Source organism: Hippichthys cyanospilos, chromosome 6 (genome assembly GCF_059441005.1).
Source record: "Hippichthys cyanospilos isolate Australia breed blue-spotted pipefish chromosome 6, RoL_Hcya_1.0, whole genome shotgun sequence".
Classification (NCBI taxonomy): Eukaryota; Metazoa; Chordata; class Actinopteri; order Syngnathiformes; family Syngnathidae; genus Hippichthys; species Hippichthys cyanospilos.
The window spans coordinates 19,784,466-19,804,455 of NC_142374.1; the positions used below are offsets into that span (position 1 = coordinate 19,784,466).

The following is a 19,990-nucleotide window of genomic DNA, read 5'->3' on the forward strand; positions in this document are numbered from 1 at the left end:
AAAAACAACTTTAACTTAACGTTCTTAGCATGTGCAAAAATAGCTATTCATTAATTGAACTTGTATAAATTCCCAATTTAGGTAGTTTGTGTTAATGTGTCTTTTAAACAACCCAGCTAGTATTTTACCACATGAGCTTGATTATGTAATAATTTGCATATTTTTACATCAATGGTGACAAAATGTAAAAAATACAAGAAAAAAATGTACTTTAAATGCTCTGGAAATTGATATTTACTTGTTATACAAACACTATAAAATAAAGACAATATTGTCGGCATAAAATGAGTGTGATTTCGCCAGAATCTGAATTTGGATTGTAATCTTAGACAGTTGCTTTTGAGTAGAGAAATCCTCGCTGGCCCTGACCTTCCACCACTACAGAGCATCAGTGGGATGTGGTTGCATAAAAAAAAATAAAAAAATGAGAGGAGGCAAAAGCGCAGTTGTTGTTGTGTGTGGTGTTGTGGACAAACTCGATGAAAGTGTAGGAGTGACTTTTGCAGCCTCTTGAAAATGACACCTTGTTGTTCTGCAGACAGATGGCCTGATCTCATCCATGCCTTCACTCTTTTTTTTTTTTCCTCCCTCTACCAATTGAGAGTGAGCATGTAACGCTGCACTGACAGGACCCCGGTGCTTGCCATCTGCTCGTCATCTTTGGCGCCCGTTCATGATTTTCCTGCTTGGATTTTGCACACAGGTAATCGCTCATTCTGGTGATTTCATCACCATTCCTCTGCTCAGGTTCATCACAAATTCTCATCGATCTCTTTTGTTTATTTATGCACAGTATATTGAAGCAGTGGTTCTCAACTTTTTTCGGTGATGTACCACCCCCTTGTGAAGCATTTTTTTCATGGAAAAGAAAATAACAACCGTGAGCGGGATTTGTAACTTGCAGAACTTGTTCAAATGCCAAAATTTTCAAATTGTCAATTAAAAAAAAAGGGACAAATTATTCTGATAATTACCGTAAATATAATTTATAAGTTGCACTGGTATACAGTATAAACCACTGCAGCAAAGATTGAAAAAAAGGATAAAAAAAAGTCATATATTCCCCCTGGTCCCCAACCACCAATCCGTGGATCAACTGGTACCAGGCCGCATAGGCCGCACTCGAAATAATGTTTTGGAACTGATTTAGTTAAACAGTTCATTCATTTGTCCTTTGTTTGGCTTGATCCTTGTTTTTGGCACCCCCTCTGGCGGCTGTTGATATTACATTATATACTGAGAAGGATGGTGTGGCTTTGAGGGCAGTCTGTTAGTGACACACATATTGTTTTGTCCCCATGAAATTTGGCCTGTGGCGATAAAAAGTAGAGCACTGATATAAACAGTATACATATGGATTTCCCCCTGGTGGCTAGAACAAAAACTGCAGACAAGCCACACTGGATTACAAGTCACAGGGCTCAAAGCATGAGAAAAAACATTGTGGTTTAGAGTCCGAAATTTGCATTAATTCGCATTAATCTGCCATTTTACGGAAGAACTGTTTGTCTATTCACTGCAATTGGCAGCTAAAGATGTCAAAAATCCATTTTTGGGGGGACTAGCAGTTAATAATGCTCACTAAATGACAGGAGCAGTACTTTTCTTTTCAAATTAAGAACAAATGGATTAGAACATGATTATTGCAAAATTGTGTTATAGTGCAAAACATTTTCTGCGTTTTCTGCTTTATTTTGTAAGTTTTCTACGGACGCGCATAGTGAATTAGTGGGATTCGATAAACGCTGGTTCACTTTATCATACAGAAGCACTTTGCAGTTTTTATATAATTCAAGGGAGGGAGCGAACGAGTGTTTGATTCAAGAACAAAAGGATGATGCAGCACGTTTGGCTCGCTAATTGCAGCCCGTGAATTTCCGAGCGAGGCCGCCGCAAGAAAATTCAATCTTTACCGATCATCCGGGCAAGGCCAAGAAATTACAATCATTTTGTGGAGTGGAACCAAAATGTAATCAGTTTGTTTAATGGCGCGAGCCTCCGCTAAACAGCCCGTCGATGTGGCGCGGCCTCGTCGGCGTTGCCGCACGCATCTCAGCGGCCTCCGGAAGAATATCGCTCCAACATCTGTCGTCTGCACGCTTTGGGCGCATATATCAAACGGGCTTGGTGGACGTCTGCGTGTAACAAGCATGACACCATCGCTGATTAGCACGGAACAATCACCACCGGAGCGCTCTTGTTCCCACTTGAACTCTGAGCCTTTGCGGCTTTATTGCCGTTCATTTTTCACTACCTGCCAGAGTTATCAATAAGAGAGAGCAGAAGAACACAAGCTGAGTCAATCGTCTTTTATAAAAGAAGAGCTTGCCTTGTGAGACTAAAATGATCTGAGCATTACTTATCTTTGGGACAGCATCAACATGAACCTTTTAATACCCTCTGAGCTAATGGCGATAATTAATAATACAGGTGTGTTTAAATTGTTCATCTTATCCCTATAGAAAACTAAGATTTTCCCCAAAGTTTTACATTTTTGACCAATACAAACTTTTCCAAGTCAAATTGTTAAGCTTATCTATTGCATACAATTGCAAAAATTCACGCTTACACAAAATTTGATATTTTTACTTTCAAAATACATTTTCTAGACCATATTTGTCAAACTCCAGTCCTCGAGGGCCGGTATCCTGCACGTTTTCCTATTTTCTCTCCCTAACACACCCGATTCAAATGATAAGCTAATTAGCAAGCTCTGCAGGAGCTTGCTAATGATTCTGATGATTTGAATCAGGTGTGTTGGCGAGAGAAGGTTGAAAAACATACAGGCTAGCGGCACTCGAGGATTGGAGTTCGACACCTGTGTTCTAGACTTTCTCAAATATTTTGACATTTCTGACAAACCATTTAAATTTTAAATTATTCCACATATCTCCACTAATGCAAAACAATATATATTTAAAAATATATACATTTTCATTTAAAATATCCACAAAATTGTATTTTTAAATGTAGGTTGTTTTTTTTTTTTATTCCCCTGTAATTTTTGCAATATCTACAGTAATTGGAAATATTGTAATGCATTATGGATCTGATCTCTTTTTAAAAGATATAGACATAAAGATTTTCTATTGAAAAATCATTAAGAATGGACCTTGAATTGTAAATTTCCAAAATTCTTCAGACCTAATATGTTCTATGTTTTATAGTAATACTAAACCATATTTATAATTTCATAAGTACCTGTCCTTAAAAAGTAGCGTTTAGAGAAAATAGTATTTAATAGGAAATTATCACCAAAAAACAAAACCTCCACTGAAAGATTCAATGAGATATGAGATATAGACATAAAGATTTTCTATTGAAAAATCATTAGAAATGGCCCTTGAATTGTAAATTTCCAAAATTCTTCAGACCTACTATGTTCTATGTTTTATATTAATACTAAACTATATTTATAATTTCATAAGTACCTGTCGTTAAAAAGTAGCGTTTAGAGAAAATAGTATTTAATAGGAAATTATCACCAAAAAACGAAACCTCCACTGAAAGATTCAATCAGATTCGAGATATTGACATAGAGTATTTCTATTGAAAAATCATTAGGAATGGCCCTTGAATTGTACATTTCCAACATTCTTCAGACCTAATATGATATATGTTTTATAGTAATACTAAACCATATTTATAATTTCGCAAGTACCTGTAGTTAAAAAGTAGTGTTTAGAGAAAATAGTATTTAATAGGAAATTATCACCAAAAACCAAAACCTCCACTGAAAGATTCAATCAGATTCGAGACATAGACATAAAGATTTACGATTGAAAAATCATTAGGAATGGCCCTTGAATTGTACATTTCCAACATTCTTCAGACCTAATATGATATATGTTTTATAGTAATACTAAACTATATTTATAATTTCATAAGTACCTGTCGTTAAAAAGTAGCGTTTAGAGAAAATAGTATTTAATAGGAAATTATCACCAAAAACCAAAACCTCCACTGAAAGACTCAATCAGATTCGAGTAATAGTACTGTAATAGTATTAACCTTGCTTCCTTCCTCTTTGGAAGTGAGTCATTAGCGTTTGATCGCAGGATGTTATCTGGGCCCACACGTCAGGATGTACATGGAAGCGTGCGGCCTGTAGTCAGCCATCATTGATTATATGAAAGCACTTCATACAATACACATGAAGGTGACGCATTATATTCAAAAGTGCTAATGGCATAAAAGTCAATCACTTCTGTCTGCCCCGATACGGCGCAGCATGCGGCTTGAAAATCAACAAGAAATTCCATACTGGATCTTAGCGTGAAAATGAAAATGTCTAGCCTGGTATGACTCAGAAGATCAGTGGCCTACAGTACGTGCGTCACTTTAGCCTCCCGTTCCGTTTATAAAAACTTGAGGGTTTTTAACTATAGGGAAGGATAACAAGAGTTTTGTAGTCAGCGCGGTACAGGAACTTAGGTTAGGGTTTTTCGTACAGCAAATTGTTTGTTGTTACCGGCTTCGGAAACACAGACGAGCGAGCAGCACGGCGCTATTTTTAGCCCGCATATGATTGGCATCTTTTCCCCCTTCCTCCTGTTCAAACTGTGACGGTGACATGAAAACACGCTGTCAACAATGTGAGGCGCGCACCGCACGCCGCACTTCTCGAAGACTGAAGATTGAATCATCAAATATCATTCATAAGTGTACTCTTACTTTATTAGTTTTCTTTTAAGTTGTTATCATTAGCGAATTCAGCATTTTTTTGCGGTAATAGTGGAGATGTTAGCTTTTTTTTTTTAATTGTCTTTAATATCAAATGTAGTATTTTTTGTTGTTCTTGGTCAATTCACGTTAGCAGGATTATGAAATTTTTTTGATAGCATAAAAAGTTAGCTATTGCTTGCTAATACTCGTGTTTTTTTCAGTTATCGTTAGCTAATTCGAGATTCAAGAGTTTTATTGTCATATTACGATGCATATGACAATAAAACTCTTGAATTTTTGTTGGTCAGTTGACAGTGTTCGCAAAGTTATGTGAACACCATGTTTTGATAGCATAAAAGTTTAGCCAATGCTTGCTAGCACTTGTACTTTTTATCAGTTATTATCAATTCATAATTTATGTTGGCCGGGTACTCAAAATGTTAAAAGTTTAGCAAATGCTTGCTGGTGCTTTTTTGTTATCAGTAGCTTATTTAGCATCCTTTGTTGGTCAGTACACAGTGTTAGCAAAGGTATGGGAACACCTTGTTTTGATAGCATAAGGTTTAGCCAACATTTGCCAGCCCTTTTTTTAAATTAGCAACTTTTTTTGTTTGTCAAGTCACAATACTCGCAATTATGCGAACGCTTTGTCTTAATAGCGTTCAAGGTTAGCTAACACTTTCCTGTTCATTAGCATTTAAAGTTAGCCCACACTTTCCCGTGGTTGATAATTTTTCAGTTATCATTAGCAAATTTGGATGTTTTTGTTGGTCTGTTCACAGTGTTAGCAAAGTTTTGAGAACAATTTATTCGGATTGCATAAAAGGTTAGCTAACGCTTGCTAGTGCCTCTTATTTTTCATTAGCTACTCTTGTTTTTGTTGTTTTTTGGATCACAGTGTTAGCATAGTTATATTGAACACCTTGCGTTGATATCATAAAGGTTTAGCCAACGCTTGCTAGCATTTCTTTTTCTCGTTTTGAAAACTTTTGTTAATATGTCAACCGTTAAGTGGCTTCTCATTTTGTTTATTTTTTTTTTCTTTCATAATCTGCTTCCTGCTGTTGTACTCAGGTACATTTCATAGTGTGTACTTTTTACTTCTACTCGAACCCTCAAGTTGAATCATTGATTTTGAGTCATCTCCCTCCCCCACAAGTACCAACACTTGTACTTAAGTACAAAGTGTGAGTACTTTGGCCCTCCTGCCTCCATACATGTCAGCGGCCCTGTGATGGCTCCCAGCTGGTGCCGCCCGCCATGGAGACAAAGGTGTCGATCTGTGCGCCGACCTCCCTTAATGAAGAGCTGGAAGATGAAGAAGACGCTCTCATCCCCACCTGTCAGCACAAAGGCGACGTCCCATTAGTGGCGACGGGATCCGCCTCGCTGACAAGGCGCAAGCCCAGGAAGACAGCCAGCCAGCGCCTGCTAATTGCACAATGTATGTTTGGTTAGGTGCGTCACATGAAAGCGGGAAGAAGAAGGGGAAAGGGCATAGAGGGCGTACGAGAGGAGTTGGGAAAACTGGTGTACACAGGAAAAAGGAAGACTTCTTTTATTAGCTTAGTGTTTCAAATGAGGTTATACAGTATTTTTCATTTTAGTCAAAAGTATGGAATCTTTACCATACAATAACAGTAAGTTGCTTCATTTTCCAATCAATTTGCTCTTGATTTGAAAAGAAAACAAATGTACTGTTGGTATTAATACATTAATTGCCAGCCCAATAGAAATAGATCTTTGACATCTATAGCAATCAGTGACAGTGAATAAATTAAATATGAATCTAGAAAATGGCACATTACTGCAAGTAATTCATTTTTATTTCTGGTTCTTCCACTAGAAAATTGCACCACTAATGACAGTGTGCATCCTTAAGAAGCGTAAAAAAATAAAGGTTTCAAATTTTTAAGAGTCACTACAAGTTTAGCAATAAATTGTTTCAAGCTCCAATCAATTTGCTCTTAATTGGAAAAGAAACCTGTTCCAGTCTTGGCATTTACATTCACTACCAGCCCAATAGAAAGAGATCTTTGACATCTACAGCTGTCAATGGCAGTGAATCAATAAAATGTTCTTCTGTAAAAAGTCAGATTACTGCAACCGATTCATTCCTATTCATGGATCATCTTATAGAAATTGTGTCACTCACGACAATGCGCAGTCGTAGAAAACTTCATAAGCTGTCACTAAACACAATTTTAGCAATTTTTGGCTTCATGTTTGGATCAATTTGCTCTTAATTTAAAATGAAAAATGCTGCAAGCCCAGTAAAAACTGATTTGACGTCTATAGCCCTCAATGGCAGTGAATGAATTAAATGTCATTCCGTAAAAAAGCTGATTACTGCAAGTAGTCCGATTTTTTTTCTGTCTCATGTGCCAGAAAATTGCATCTCTAATTACATTACGCATCCACAGAAAACTTGACAAAATAAAACTTTACCATGTAAAGGTCATTACATCACAATTTAGCAATAATTTACTGTATGGCATCAAAGCCTTCAATTAGATTTGCAGATACCATCAGAAACCCCTTTCAAATTTCAGGTATCAACGAGTATCAATGACTTTTCAAGATAAAAGTCAACTCATCTCTAATCATATCATTTTAGCATGCAACACATTTGACAAGGATACTCGTCAACGGCAGTGAACGAGTTTAGTTAAGGTTTCTTGAGGCAAAGTCAACTTTTCTTTTTGAGTAAAGAAAAGGATGTCATTCCCTACAGAAATCCCTTCTATTTTGCCTTTGAGACTTTTGTGCTGAATTTTTGTCAGCCCGTTAGCATCAGAGATGTACTTGTGCAACTGTTACCTGGAAAAAAAAAAACATAAAACTGTCTGGAATCTACAAACACCAAAAGCTGTGAACGGAAGCCGGCATATGTGCGGCATAACACAATGTCCTAATTAAAGTGTGTCGCACACATCGTTTTCCAAAGTCGTTCCCCCCCCCCCATTACGTCTTACTTTCTATGTGAAAAATAAAAGGGCATTTTCATTTGTTGCAAAAGGTCAAAAAGCTTCTTTTTCTTGAGCTTATAAGTACCATATTTTCCGCACTATAAGGCGCACCTAAAAGCCTTATTTTTTTTTAAAAGCTGATGATGCGCCTTATAATCAGGTGCGCCTTATATATGGATGAATATTGAGATTGGGATTGGTAGATGGGGAAGGAACTGATAAAGTAAGCTTTACCGTTTCTTTTGTGTGTTTACAGTTGAACAAGGTTGTTCATATTGACATTGAGTTATTATGCTATTGAGAGTTTAGAGTTATTATTATTATTATTATTATTACTTTGAGTATTACTAGCTTGTGATTGAAAGAGTTTTAAAATATGTCATTAATTGAGGGTGCGCCTTATAATCTGGTGAGCCTTATATACGGAAAAAGTTTTAAAATGTCATTAATTGAGGGTGCGCCTTATAATCAGGTGAGCCTTATATATGGAAAAAGTTTTAAAATATGTCGATGGTTGAGGGTGCGCCTTATAATCCGGTGCGCCTTATATATGGAAAAGTTTTAAAATATGTCAATAATTGCGGGTGCGCCTTATAGTGCAAAAAATACGGTAGTCCGTATCCAATCATCTAACTACATTAATCAAATGTAGGGAGTAACCATTTTTTTAACAATCATATAATAAATGTGTTTTTTGAAACGCAGCTTCTTTTAAAGTGAAGAAAAGTTGACCTCAAACATCTTACCAAAAAAAAAAAAAATGCGCATTTACTTTTGATTTCCTATTAATACAGTGGCTTCAAATCAACTGAACTGTGTAGGAGTAGAGCAAGATTTTTGCTTAAAAGCACTCTGAAAGCTGCAGTGGACTAACCTACAAATTACTGCAAGGAAATGGCAATTGGAGCTTCGTAATGCTGTAACACCGCACGAAATGGCAGTAAATGTCATTGTGCTCCATTACTGTAAGACGCCATGTCCATTCAGCCTAATGGTCTTTGTTACGTACTAGTATAGTATGCCTTGGCAGGTCATTTATTTTCCGGCAAGGAGGGGGTCCAACCCCACTCTCTAACCGACGATGAAGACACTGTGTCTTTCTTTGTCAACTCGTCACTTTCAAATCTTAGTAGCAAAAACTCCCAGAATGCAACACAAACTCACATGCGGCAGGAGAAAAGTGACCTTTATAGTCAATTCCCGTCCATCGTTTCCGTACGTTACAGATCCAGCAGTGACCATAACCAAAAACAGTTGGGTTAGAAATAACCCGAGTTTGGTTAAAAAGAAAAAGATCAACCCAAAATTTGGTCGAATTTCACTCAACTCCAGAAATTGGTCATTTTGTGCAAGACAATCTAAAAAATTTTGTTGTTTGGTATGAATGCGCAGAAGGTTGGGTCAAATCAATGTACAGCAATAGTTACATTAATAATAATAACCCCAAAATGACCCGAAAATTGGGTTGTTTTGTTTTAAACAACCCAGAAAATTCGGTCAAACTAAGCAAAATATTTGATCATAATTGGGTTATTTTTAACCCAACTGTTTTGAAAGGGTAGAATGACCATACATTGAAAACTCTTGGGTCAAAAATAATTCAAAACGGGTCAAAACAATGTTGTCCCCAAAAAACATTACCAGATCATTTTATTAAAAAAAAAATATATATTACAAAATACCACCTTCTTTAAATTTTCATGAAATTGCCCTCTTTCTACCCTTCAAATTTTTTATTTCTAATTCATGATCGTAAAACTGCTCCAAGAAAGCTACCAATACTCATATTGGCTTCCATTGCGTTGAAATAAAGTATCGGCTACTTGATATCGGCGCTCGCCCGTCCTTGAAAGACGTTGCCTTGAAATTTCGACATTTTTTTTTTTTCTCGTATCAAACAGTCATGAATAATTAGCTTCCTTCATGGCCCATTTTTTGTCCGAGTTTGTCCAAGGAGAGCAGCTGCACGTTTTCTAGGAACAACAATCCCCAAGCGGGGGCCGCAACGAGCGTCCAAAACGAGACATCTAACGCTGAACCCTCTGATGGCCGAGCGCCCTGAGGGAGGAGCGCACTGTCCGTGCTTGCATCTGTGACTGTATAATGCGTGTGTGTGCGTGTGAGGTTGTTGTCACCGTGCTACGTGAGTGTGTGTCCCCAGCGTGCTCCCTTGTGTTCCCACGCCTCGCCTGACACCACCAACATAAACAGATGTGGCGGCCGTGACAGGAAGTAGACCACTTCTGAGATGCGTTCAATCTGAGAGCGTGTGAGGGGGTCACTCTCCGACCGTGATTGGCTAAAACACTCAGCTAGACTACGTTTACTACCTACGTTCAAATTTTTGATCCATGACTTTGTATTTTTTTTCCCCAAAACGTTCTATTCTCTACTTGTGGTTTCGCTTGGTTGCACAATTTGTTTACCCAATCAGGTTCCAGCTTCTTTGTGTTGCTAGATCAGTGGTCCGCAACATACGGCTGCAGAGCCACTTTCATACTTTTACGGTAACTTTAGAAATTTCCGAACAAACACTAAATTTGAACCGTATTTTTTTGGACTATAAGCCGCACCTGTATATAAGCTGCAGCAGCAATATATATATATATATATATATATATATATATATATATATATATATATATATATATATATATATATATATATATATATGCTAGATCTTATTCAATTTGTATGTAATTTTTACATACAATTTTTCACAATTTTACATTTTTTAATACTATACTACTCTTTTTGAGTACAGCCATTGATTCACTTATTTTCACTTTTGTAAATTGACACCTTGAACAGGTGCACACATTTACTTTCCCAGGCGATTGTTTCCTGGTGAATAACAAAACAAAACAAAACAACCTGCAGATAAGCCACACTGGACTATATGGTGCAGGGCTCAAATTGTGAGAAAAAAAGTTGTGGCTTATAGCTCCGTAGTAAACTTCACAAAATAAAAGTTTTAAAAATTTTTGTGAAGGATTCATAACACAGTTTAGCAATAATTTGCATCTTGTTCCAATCAATTTGCTCTTAATTTGAAAAGAAAACTTTACTGTTCCGGTCATGGCATTAAAGGCCACGACCAGCTCAGTAGATCATAGATCTTTGACGTCTGTAGTCGTCAATGGCAATGAATGTTAAGAGAAGTATACTAAGCTGGATAATTCCCCATTGAAAGCTCAGGTACCAATCATGGCTCGCCAAAGCTGTAAAGCAGATAAAAACGGGGGAGGAGGGAATACGTAATCATCCTTAGTTGAAGGTGTCTGTGAGCATGCTGCATTTACGATCACTAAACCCCGGGGTCGGGGTTAAATAGCCCATTTTACCCGGCCTTGCTTGATGACTCTCACCTAACTGACCTGCAATTGTGTTCCAGCCATAGCTCATCGTACGCTGAATGGTCATGTGATCACGTGGAAGAGGCGGGAACTGAACAGGGGTGGGTCAAAGTGACCCAAGTGAGATTTGGCCCTTTTTTAACCATAATTAGTTTTTACTAAAAGCAGTTCATTCAGTTTATTCATATATTAACCCAATTGTTATTAGAGTGAAGGGTACATGAATACAATTTTGTGCATAGCTATTTCCTCTGAGCGCCAATATTTCCCCACAATAGACTCAACCAAAAAAAAGAAACTAGTCATATAATAAGTCAAAGTGTAATAACTTATGAACCCTGGAAATCACTCAGAATGACAGCTTCAAACCAAATTGGCAAAGTCCCTGCACAATTTCGGGCATGCCCTGTCAAAACCTTTTTTTTTTTTTTTGCGTGTGCGTAACAGAAGTGTCCACCCAATTTCTTGTTGATTGGCACAGCTGGTGCCAAGAGCAAACATTTTTTCCAGGGATTTCTACTGAGAGAGATTTGAGGGTATGCGTTTAAATACCTTAGCAAAATCCACACAAATTGGGCCCTTTTTAGGCCTCGCAAATAGCGAGTAATCCCTCATAACGAGAATAATAAACAGAGACTCCAAGATGGCCTTTGCATTGACAAGATTGTGTGAGATGGGGTAAAAATCAGGAGCAGAATAGTGATTAGAGGAGACAGTCTTAGATGGATTTTCTGACAAAAAAAAAAGCAGGTAGGGAAGAGAAGGGGGCAGAGAATTGAACCTTGGGGGATACCTTGGTCAAGTCGTTGTCTTCTCAGATGAATTGAACCTCCTTTCTCCACTTTTGACTTTTTTATGCTTCTTAGTAGGGTGTGACTGATAATGATTATTTCTTGGCCGATTCCAACTTCTGTCAGAAAAAATACATATTACCAATTAATTGGCCAATTAATTAGAAAAATTGCAGAAAAAAATAGCAGTTTTCTTCCCAATGCATTTTAAAAGGTGTCAATTCTATGCAGATTTTCATTATCTATCCATCTAGCTAGCTAGCTAGCTAGCTAAGGAAAAGCTAGCTAGCTAGCGATTATTTCAGCATATTTTTTCAATTGTCAGCTTTGTTGTTTATTCCGTATAATAATGGGTGCAGATTTTAGTTTGCCTTAAATCATAGGTGTCCAAATCACGGCCCAGGGGCCAGATCTAGCCCGCAGCATCATTTTATGTGGCCCACCAAATGTTGATTTCTGGCTGAAATACATAACTTGCAAGTTGTATTCAACCTTGAAAAGTTTTGGGGGGGAAAACAATTGCAATTCAGCATTTTTTTTTTTTGTTCCCAATCTCGCTTTTGAACAGTTTTTACTGACTTCCAATTTCAAAACCGGCTAAGCGTGTGACGAACTTGAACATTGAATTGACTTTACATTATGTAACTATAACTACAATGTGGCCAACGATAAAAATGAGTTTGACACCCCTGGTCTAGACCGATTAATCGGCCGGGCCCTACTTTTTAGAATGTTTGTCTCGAGTCATTTGCGTCACTAGCTATAACTAACTAAAACTGCTACATTGATTATTTCTCATATTCTGTCATGTTTTTTTTTTAAATTGTATCAGTGAAATCAAGCTCTATTTTACTTGGTATTATAAAAAAATGTGTGCATGTCTAGGGAAGAGGACAATTAAAAGAAACACATTTATTATAATCAACGTGAGTAACGGCTGCGGGAATACAATAATGACTAATGAAGTAAATTGCACACGTGAGTCAAGTGCACTTGTGCAGGCTCTCTGCGTAGTAATTCTCAAAAGATGAAATGAGATTTACAGGCATTATCATCTTTTAAATGGTGCTTAAATGTGTGCAACGATATAGCAATTAAATTCACTGACGTGGCAATAGATGTTATTTCTGGATGTGTCCAAGCACCGCAAAAATATCGATAACAGGATAACTTATCAAGTTATTGGCGTTTGAAAGGCACTTTCTCATGATTTGAAACGATTGGGAGTGTGAGTGCACGATAATTAGACCATTGTAATGTTGGCCGCATTGTGACGCCATCTGTCCTGTGTTTTGTTCTTCAGCCCAAGACAAGAACACACACTTAGTTCCCCTTCATGCTGGAAGACAAACAGACATCATGGCGGAATTATGTTCCAGACCCACCCGCAATAGGTGAGAGAGCATTTTCTTTTTTCTCCAGAGTTTTAACCCTCCCACACGCTTTGAACATATTTAAATATGTTAAAAGACGCATTTTAACGTACTCTATAACAGTTCTGTGAAATCATTTGTTTTATCAATAAAAATATATATGTATGTTGATTTCTTTTTATTTGATATTAAATTGTGAAAGTATTGTGAATTTATTCAATATTGGGCTGGTACCTGGCTATACATGCGTTGGTAGCCGATATTGTTCACTCTAATGGAGCGGTTTTGCCATCACAAACAAGAAATTACAAATTGCAATTGATATTTCATTAAATATTAAGGAAAATGCTGTATTGGAAGATATAGGTGTATCAGTATACTTTCAATTTTGAATGGCAGTAAATGAGCCTGACATGGGCTAAATTTGACACCTATAAGGGGTACCTCTCGACCTCCCGTTTGCAAGCATTTAGAAGGGAATGCAGCGTGGCATATTGAAAGTCGTCATGTTTTGACAATCTATGCAATATTTTAGCCTTTCTAGCGTTTTTTTTTTGTATGTTTTTCCTTTGATATTACACATCAAAAACATCAAAAAACCCAAGTTGGTTCCAAATTTCCCCAAAGCTTTGTGATTTTGTCCAATAAAAATCAGCCAGCTTGTCGCTAACGCTACCGACACTCTAACAAAAATTCAATACGCACGGCATGACCACAATGGTGGACAATAGTGCACAAACAAGACTGTTGTTTGTGGCTTGGTGAGCCTGCAACAGAAGTGAAAACATGACTGGGGCGACACATTGCTGCTCCTTGTTTCACACTCTTTGGCTACGACAGAGTGGACATTACACTCACCACGCACACACACATTGCATCGCTGATGTGAGCATCTCTTTGTTGCGGGCCGGCAGTGTTGGTGCCACTCTGGAAGCAATTTTCCTGGCTGAGAGCCCGTTTGTGTGGCCGCTGAAAGGCGATTGAAAGTGCTCCTGGATGAGGCGGTGACTCAGACCCTTGAACCCCGCCGAGTGCCCCGTGCGATAAGAGTGACCTTTTTCACTCAAGGCCGCTAACACTGCCTGACCCCGTACTTGTTAGCGCTCACCTCAGTGTCAATGTACACTAACTGGCCACAAGTGGTGGGAAAGAACTACGGTACTGTATTTTTCAGACTATAAGTCTCATTTTATTTGTTTTATTGCCTACCTTATTATTTGCTCAATTATGGAATGTAGGCTGCTCGGAGAAGTGAACAGATTAAGTGTTTAATGGTGTGGTACAGTGGGCTCCCGGTTTACGAGATGAATCCGTTCCGCGGTTGGGATCGTAACGCGAATTTGCCGTGTGGCGGGCAATCCAAACCTATGTTAATTAGCTTAATGCGTGTAAAACCACAGGTAAAAACATCAAAATTATATATACATATTAAAAATTGGTATCAAAATAGTATAGTAAGTGCTACGTATATATAATATACATGCATACAATTAAATAACATCATAAATAAAAAATATTTAAAGGATTTATTTACCTTTGAGTGTCGCTTGTTATGCCCATATTCTCTAGTAAGGGTAGCCTAGGCTAGGCTAGCTTCGGATTTCTTGATTATCTCCAGCTTCATTTCCATATAAATCATCTTCTTACTTCTCTCTTTAACATAACTAGCAATCTTGGGACTCATGGATAACCAATTCAAGTTTGAATTAAGCACTAAAATGCTTAGAAAACACGATATTGAAAGCACTCTCACACGAGATCAAGTCTTTTAGCAGCCATCTTTGTGACCCCGTGCGCTGACCAATAGCAGACCAGCATCTTCGTGACCTCATCACACTGACCAATAGTAGACAAGTATCTTAGGAAGTCGACACCCCGACCAGTAGCAGACCAGCATTGTAGTGACGCGTTGAAGGCAGTTTGACGGCAACAGAAAATAAGAGCAATTATCTAAAAACGCCTCAAGAGGGAGGCAAAACAAACATAATCAACCCCACAGGTCATGACAGTTGTTGATGTTAATCATAAAGCGGGATAAATGCCATAAAGAGAGGACGAAAAAAATCAGTAGTCAACATCGTAACGTGAAAAAAATGTAAGCCAGGGACGCTGTAACCCGGGATTCCACTGTATTACTATGCATATATTTTTACTTAATTATTGACGTTCTGGCTGCTTATCCTCACAAGGGTTGTGTTTATTTTTTACCTCGTATTCAAATTACAGCTCTTAAACACATTCAGTTGTTCTCAACCTTTTTTCAGTGCTGGTGAAATATTCTCATTAAATATTGAGTAGGTTTCACATTGGTTAATATCAGCGCTGATATGTTTTTATTTTTTTTTTGCACCAACACCTGTGCTCACCTTGCCTTCAATTCTTTGCAATGTACCTACTTTTTTTTTTTTGACCCCATGATATTTTCATGACATATTTTTCCCTCACCAAAGTGATTTATGAATACATTTTTCAACGGCCCGAGGGAAAAAAAAAGAAACTTACAGATTATGGCGCATTAAATATCTTGTTCAAAGTCAGGTCACTTGGGAATGGTGCTGCTGTGAAAGAGGATACGTGAACTTTTCTTCTATGATTTAGGATGCATTTCATCTTCAGGCACTTCACATCAATCTCTAGTAGTGTTTTATGTAGGAGGAGGAGGAGGTGTGAACAGGCTTTTTTCTTTCTTCGCCTCTCCTTTCGCCTCATACCGAAAACGCAGCCCTCGCTAACCAAGCATGAATTGCGAGGAACACCGCATGGGAGCCCTGCGGAAAAAAACGCCACACGCACCAAAAATACACTGGGCAAGCTCCTCCACCACCATTTTTCACACCGGTAATGACGGTGAAGTAATGGGTCAATTTCCAAATACTCGTGGAAAGGGGTTAGGAAATGATGTGGGCGTGCATTCTGACATTCAGTCAAGGTGAGAGCCTCCCATGGTTCAAAAAAATAACCCAAATTGAAGGAGCAACTCCATTTTTGGAGGTATATAGTTCGCCTAAAATGTTGGGTCTTACGAATAAAACAAAAAACAATATGATTTGGGGGCTTGTACAAAAAATGTAAGTATTAGTCCAATAACTCTATTCAGCACGAAACAATTGGGTCAAATGAATAACCCATTAAAAAAAAAACAAAATTTGGGTTTTGTGAGGTATTCATTTTGACCTAACTTAATGTTGACACAACTTTTGGGTCATACGAATAAAAGAAAAAACAATACAATTTGGGGGCTTGTACAAAAAATGTAAGTATTAGTCCAATAACTCTTTTCAGCACGAAAAATTGGGTCAAAATTTATAACCCATAAAAAAAAAAGAAAATTGGGTTTTGTGAGGTATTCATTTTGACCTAACTTAATTTTGACACAACTTTCAGGGGTTAAATAAATAACCCAATAAATTCAGGCTCTTTTTGATTGATTTTTTGATCCAGACTGCATTGGCTGGGAATCGAACCCGGGTCAACTGCTTGGAAGGCAGCTATGCTAACCACTATACCACCAATGCGGTTATTAATGATCAAATGAATATTAGCATGTACACACGTAAATAAATTACATAACGCCAAAAGATAAACCCAAAATAAGTAACCAATAAAGCAATTCAAATTTGGGTTTGGTTGAATATTTATTTTGACCTAGCTTTTTTTTCTATTCATTTTTGACCCAACACTTTTGGGGTATGTAAAAAACCTAATAAGGTAAAAACACAGACTGCATTGACCGGGAATCGAACCCGGGTCAACTGCTTGGAAGGCAGCTATGCTAACCACTATACCACCAATGCGATTACTATTGACTAAATGAATATTAGCATGTACACACATAAATAAATTATATAATGCCATAAATGAAACCCAAAAAGAGTAACTTTGGGTTTTGTGGGATATTTCTTTTGACCTGCCTTTTTTCACATTTTGATCCAACATTTTTGGGTTAAGTAAATAACCCAATGAGTGTCAGTCTCTTTCGAACTAATTCTATTTTTTTTAAAGTCATGTCAAAGTGTTTACTGCCATATGCACAGTGAAAAGACAGATTTTTCCAAACAATGATGTCCCAACTTTGCTGCTGAACATACGAGAAAATATCCGGACTGCATTGGCCGGGAATCGAACCCGGGTCAACTGCTTGGAAGGCAGCTATGCTAACCACTATACCACCAATGCTGTTATTTTTCCTCAAATGAATTTTAGAGTGTACACATGTGAATAAATTATATAACGCCATAAAAGAAACCCATGATGAGTAACTCATAATACAACCCAAATTTGTTTTTTGTGGGATATTTATTTTGACCTAACATGTTTTACATTTTGACCCAACGTTTTTGGGTTAAGTAAATAACCCAAGTGTCAGTCTCTTTTTCACTACTTTTTTTGTTTGACCAAATCAATTTTGTGCACCCATTTTTCAAAATAAGTAAATAACTCAATAATTGTCTGTCTCTTTTGAACTAATTTTTTTTTTTTTTTCAAGCCATGTTAAAGTGTTTATTGCCACGTGCACAATGAAGAGACAGATTTCTCCATACAGTAAAATTCTTACTTTGCTTTCCGGTACTTAACTCTACAAAGTATTACTATAAAAGTAGCCATTTTTAGGCACTCATTTAACCAAAAACTTGTAAAAACATTTGAAAGAAATATAAATGACCTGGGATTGAATTTCTGGCCTCTTAAAACAAAATGCGAAAATGTTTTAGGGATTAAATGAGTTCATTCCAACATACATTAAAATTCATTGGGCTTCCAAGGTAAACAAAAGGCATCCCATCACAGGACACCTTTTTTTTTTTCTTTTTTTTTTGAAAGGAGCCACTTGATTTTCGCTGGCCTAGTTGAGTAGCTTGTCCAATCTGGAGCATATCACAGTGGTGCCAAACGCTGGACCGGAGTGCCGGCTGCCGGAAAGAGATAAAGTCCCACGTGGAGGGTCCTCTGCGGCCCACCAGTAGCGCAAAAAAAATGCCTTTCGGTTATTTAGCTTGCGGAGCCAGACTCGGAGCGACTTGGCCCAATGCGACAAGACGCATCTGCATCCCCGAGTGGGACGCACCACACACACGCACATTAACACGCACTCCGGCAAAACGCTTGTAAGCACACATATAAGCGCACGAATGTGCACACTTGACAACTGGCATGCAGCGTATCCGTGTCTGTTGAGTGGGAAAAAAAAAAAAAAAAAAAAAAAAAAACAGCAGCGGCTGGTGGGTATCAGTCAGTGGAGAGCGGTGACAGGGAGAAATAGCGGAATTAAATATTAAAAGCCATGAAATATTAAAGGCATTCTTCTATTTAACGCTGAGGCTTCTTGGGCATGTAGCGTTTCGGCGCCGGGATTTTACACGCATTTCCACAATCAGGCCAATTTCCAGTCTTTTCTCGGATGTCTCAATGATTATCCTGGTACAATGGCAAACATTATTATGCGTGCGCGCCGCACACAATAAGAGCATGACGATTTTTTTTTTTCCTGATCATGTGTGATGTCTCACGTGCTAAAAAGATGGAGGGGGTGTCCTCGAAAAGGGTTGCAACTTAACCCTTGTGGCATTATGTTACAAATGATGGAAATTCTTTAGATTTTTTTTTTATGATATCACAAAAGAATCAATGGAGAAGAAAAACATCAAGAAGCCGATAATTAAATCATGTAAAATTTCAAAAAGCAACATTTTTTGTAACATACTGCCTCAAGGATAAAAAAATTATTAGGGTTCCAGAATTGACCCTTGAGGTACACCACATATAAAAATTGTTGACATTTTGTACGTGTGTATGCATTTTTAACTTTTGAGAGGAGGGTGTTTAAAAAATAACTGTGGTAAGAGCGTATAGATGTTTACCGTTTTACAGTCTCATGATTTCAGAATGACTTGAGGTGCTGACAGCAAAAGACGCAAGGCCAGTCATCTCCATCCATCTGTCATGTCATTTATCAATCCGGATCCCCGGCACGCACATGCACGTGTCGAGCCTCGTTTCCCGCAATGTCAAGGTCCGGTCATTCGCCGGTCTTAATCCCGCAAGAAGTCGGCGTCCGTGATCGGGACGAACCTCAAGAGCGCGGATGAAATATTTCCCGCATATTCTGAGAGCGAGATCCCAGTACGCATAATTCGAGAGTAAACATTGTGTGTTGGCTGTAAAAGTCACGGAGGAGAAGAGGTTGCCTTTCCAGCGCCTCGGAGCGATGTGATTTTTTTTTTTTTTTCTCCGCCCACTGCTTGTTTGTTTGACAAGCACAACAAAATGAAGCCCCAACTCCCCCTATGTAAATAAGCACATTTGAAAAGTCGGGAAAAGGATTTCTTGCTGAGCGTTTTGAGCAAATTAAATGCAGTTTTGTCATTAGTGATGATTGCCAAGCTCAGACATGATAAGATTGCGTGTAGATTGGAGGATGGCAACTGAGCGGTTGCCATGGCTACCCCAACATTGCCAACTTCTTCTAGCATCTATAAAATATGGTTTGACCTGCCAGAACATTTTCAAGGCCTGCTGACCTAAACGCATTTGAAAACAAAGACCAACATTGTCAAGTTAATTTATAAAATTAGTTGCAGGAAATTGAATTAATTATTTCCACCCCTTTTTTTCCCCCAATCAGATTGATTTTTGATCTATTATAATTAAGTGCCAGAGTAATTGATTACGTTACTAAGTGCTAATTAATTAAAACATTTACCCCAAATGTGGGTCATAAACTCATTAAATCCCAAAGATATATTTTTTCTCCCGCTAATTGAGAACTCGATTATTTTCAGGAAGTAATCATCTACTCTAGTATTTTGATTTCTAAATGATTTTTGATTGACTATAAT

At 37.8% G+C, this 19,990-nt stretch overlaps 1 protein-coding gene and 3 non-coding genes across 5 annotated transcripts in view; 1 reads left to right on the plus strand and 3 right to left on the minus strand.

Annotated features, from left to right (window-relative positions):
• The first annotated feature begins 685 nt into the window (after nt 1-685).
• gpr22b (G protein-coupled receptor 22b) overlaps nt 686-19,990 on the plus strand; it is a 30,210-nt gene continuing 10,905 nt past the window's right edge. For both annotated transcript variants that reach the window (XM_088418099.1, XM_088418100.1), the window contains exons 1-2: nt 686-703; nt 13,085-13,175. The gene's annotated coding sequence lies outside the window, so the exon portion shown is untranslated. The remainder of the gene's footprint in view (nt 704-13,084; nt 13,176-19,990) is intronic.
• trnag-ucc (transfer RNA glycine (anticodon UCC)) lies at nt 16,598-16,669 on the minus strand. The gene has a single exon. It is a non-coding gene; the product is annotated as a tRNA-Gly (tRNA).
• trnag-ucc (transfer RNA glycine (anticodon UCC)) lies at nt 16,877-16,948 on the minus strand. Its single transcript has one exon. It is a non-coding gene; the product is annotated as a tRNA-Gly (tRNA).
• trnag-ucc (transfer RNA glycine (anticodon UCC)) lies at nt 17,259-17,330 on the minus strand. Its single transcript has one exon. It is a non-coding gene; the product is annotated as a tRNA-Gly (tRNA).